Below are 3,875 nucleotides of genomic sequence, written 5' to 3' on the forward strand. Positions count from 1 at the left end.
TACGTGTCATAGGAAATGCAGGTAACTTGAGCCATCTGGTTTAAACATTTTCCAAATGGTAGTCTTGTGTTCTTAAATGTATTTGTTTTTGTATTTTTTTGTTTTGTTTTTTTCAGACACATATGCTGCAGCAAGAGCTAAACTTAGCAGGGCCGAGGATACATCAGATTTACAAACTGACACTGAAGTTCCAATGAAGTGCAAAAGATTGTAAGTTAAAACTTGTTTTCTCCATTAGTGATTCTAGTTGGTGTTAGGAGCTATACTATACCAAAAACATATTATTTTGCTTAAATTTAAATATATATGTCTGTGGGTGACACCAACATTTTAGATAACAGTAACATTTCACAATTCTCAAAAATTTGTATACCAAAAAAAAAATTAAAAATAAATACTAGACTGACTAATTTAAAATTCATACATTATTAAAGACAAGTGAACAGCAAGTAATAAAATATGAACAGCACAAATAAATACAATAGTAAAAAGATACAAGTGAAGTAAAAAGTTTATTCAGGTTGGTATAACAGTAATATTCAGGTACACTGCAAAAAATGCTTTTCTAGCTTAGATTTTTTGTCTTGTTTCCAGCCAAAATATCTAAAAATTCTTAAATCAAGAAGGATTTTCTAGACAAGTAAAAATGGTCTTGTTTTCAGAAAAAACAAGTCGAATTTAAGTGAGTTTTTACTTGAAACAAGCAAAATAATCTGCCAATGGGGTAAGCAAAATAATCTTGTAGAATTGCCAGTGAAATCTTTGCCATATTTCTCATCATCAGTGACTTTTCTCATGATGTGTGAACATTAGTGAAACTGATCTGTCTCATTCTTATCTGATTACAATATTGATTTTTCCTGAGTCTCTTCACTTCAAGTGTATAATAATTCTGCCTTGACTGGTTATCGTGGCTTGAAATTTTTATCGACCCATGTATTGTTCCGCAGTGTCTTGGGCCAATTTGCTTGGATTCTTGGGACAGACCAGGGTCAGAAAGTAGCTGTGTTGCACAACTCACTCTTTAACCCCACTTTCACAGGAAACAGATTTGTGTGAGAAACCCAGTCAAGTTTAATTAACTTTCTCCGCAGTCAAAGCCCCGTGCTGTGAGTATGTGTGTCTTTTTTGGAAAGAACTCAGTGCCTATGGATTCCTCCCTAAAAGTCACACACACACACACACACACACACACACACACGATGCGTTACTCTGCGCTGCGCAAAACTCCACATTTGAACAGTCAATCGCAAATACTTAAACTAATAACAAAACATTCTTACAGTCGCTGATTCAGAAGCGCCAGATTGTCATATAGCAAAGTCGGAATTTACCCTTTTTTTTTTTTTTTAGAAATAACCTTTGTGAGCAGCCAGCTTTGTACTCTTCTAGGTTCAAAAAACTGTCGTCCATAAAATGCGTTGCACAGATTCGAACATCTGGGTTGTGCTGTTCTGTTGTAAATAAATCTTAACCAATGATTCCTAATTGCATCTACTTCCGGAAGGCCAAATAAAGTGCTTTTGCTTTCGCACTGATACACACAGCATCTCCCTGACATGGCTGCATCAACACTACTGCTGTTCCTGAAACCACGCCTTCTTTCTTTGCATGCACATTTGGGCAACATTATGCTAATCTTCCCACATAGTGACGTAGATATGTGGGGGCCGTGTTAGAACGAGCCGTTTTAGGTAGGCGTGGCTGACTCTTAACTTTTATAAAGAATATCTCTTTGGATTTGAGACTTTAGTCTTTGCAACTTTACAGATCTTCTTTATGCACCAAGAGCTTGTAACACTCCAAAGAGAAAGGAAAAATTGAAATAGCATTATATGACCCCTTTAAAAAGCTGTAATATTGAGTTAATACATATCTAAGAAAAAACAAACCAACACATTCTTACCTGTGAAAGTTTATCTAATTTTTCAGGAATTTAAATTTTGGCGTTTTGTTGCAACCAGAGGCTGCGCAATGTTGTGATATCTCACTGATTGACAAAACTCATTGGTTTCTATTGTAAGTGACCACACATGGGCCGTTCCGAGATGGCGGACGCGTCGACGTGTCTGGAGCACTCAAATGTGGCGTCTACCTACATATCTAAGTGTGTATCAGTATATTATATCTATGCGTGAGGTCTTAAAGAGACAGTAGCCTAAATAAACCTGCTACTGTCAGTGTCATTAATGTTAATCAAACAACATAAGAGTAGTGTTGTCAAAGGTACCGACTTCGGTATCAGCTGGTATTTAAATTTTAAAAATGTTACGATACCAGCAATTTCCTGCGAGCATTTTGAGCGGATTCTTAAAACACCTCTGATTGGCCATTGTTCATGTGCTCAACAGATATGTCTGTAATTGGGTACAATGATCATTGATTCACGCTCTTCACTGAGTGCTTACACAGACACACACGGGAGCATTTGAAATCCGCATCTGTCAGCGGATCCCTAATATATCTGCTCATAGACAGATCCTCTGAGACGCGGCTTTCAAATGCTCGCATGTGTGTCTGTGTAAGCGCTCAGTGAAGAGCGTGAATCAATGATCATTGTACCCAATCACAGACACATCTGTTGAGCACATGAAAACAATGGCCAATCAGAGGTGTTTTAAGAATCCGCTCAAAATGCTCGCAGGAAATTGCTGGTATCGTAACATTTTTTGAATTTCAATACCAGCTGATACCGAAGTCGGTACCTTTGACAACACTACACAACACAACACGATGATTAATGTAGTCAATCACAGATATATCTGTTAAACGCGTGAACAAGTGCTGGAAATGCTGGTATCGCCACATTTTGGGTGTTGGAAAAGTGCTATATAAATAAAAATGATTACTATTGTTTTAAAAATGTCAGTACCGACTGGTACTGAAGACGGTACTTTTGAAAACACTATAAGAAAGAGAGAAAATCTAAAATGAAATTCAGGTTCTGAGATCACTCTGCAGGTGAACTGATTTACGCATGTCATCTACAAATAATTTTGTTTGTGTTTGTACTTAGGTTGCAAAAGTAGCAGATATTGGTGGTTCTTCATTGGATGATGCTACAAGGAGGATGATGAGATTCCTGATTTCAAATGAATTGGCGATTCAGTACAATCTCTTTGGCCGTCATGGCAAGAAAAGATTTCGAGATCTGCGCCCTTTTGACGTCATATGTGGTAAATGTGTTTTATTGTTTAACTACTCATACAGATTTATGTTTAAAGCTCTTTTCACAATGCACACTTATGGACACTACAATTCTCAATATTATATTGAACCATTCGGTATGACATCCACGTATCATTAACAATCATAATGCCAGGCTTACATTACTCCGTTTGCAGTGTGTATGCAGTGAGTATTTTTTCCGCGCTCATGTTAACGGATTAAAGCATTCACCCTGCACACGGTTACGATACAGCAGTGCGTTCCAGGAGCAGTGCATCTGCAGCAGTGCAGAAATCGTTTCTGCACTGAGTCCATTTTTGCTCAATGTTGTGGCTGCAAGCACTGAATTAAAGAAACAGCGCATTGTTTACGGTAAATATGAACACGGATTGACACGAAAATGTAGTAATTACTCCATAAATGCATATAATTAAAGTAGGGCTGTGTGATATGGACAAAAAAAACTATCGCGATTTCTTTGATCAATTTTGCGATTTCAATTTTAATTACGATTTTGACACACACAGACATGCTTTAAAGTCATTAATGCATTCAGTGTGAATTTGAAACCTATTTCCAAAAGAAAACCAATTAGAGCTTTATCAAAAAGCTGTAACATGTCTTTAGAACAGACATAAGGCAAAATAATCACTAAGTAAAGGTGTAACAAAATGTCTCTAGAATAGACATATATGGCAGAAAAAAAA

The 3,875-nt window shown here is 36.8% G+C and overlaps 1 long non-coding RNA gene across 1 annotated transcript in view; it reads left to right on the forward strand.

The window, feature by feature from the left end:
* The window catches only part of LOC107758415 (uncharacterized), a 5,515-nt gene continuing 1,640 nt past the window's right edge, over positions 1-3,875 (forward strand). The window contains exons 1-3 of the long non-coding RNA XR_001642019.1: positions 1-21; positions 117-210; positions 3,017-3,176. This is a non-coding gene — a long non-coding RNA (uncharacterized LOC107758415). The remainder of the gene's footprint in view (positions 22-116; positions 211-3,016; positions 3,177-3,875) is intronic.

Source organism: Sinocyclocheilus rhinocerous, unplaced genomic scaffold, assembly GCF_001515625.1.
Source record: "Sinocyclocheilus rhinocerous isolate Xijiao unplaced genomic scaffold, SAMN03320098_v1.1 scaffold1213, whole genome shotgun sequence".
Classification (NCBI taxonomy): Eukaryota; Metazoa; Chordata; class Actinopteri; order Cypriniformes; family Cyprinidae; genus Sinocyclocheilus; species Sinocyclocheilus rhinocerous.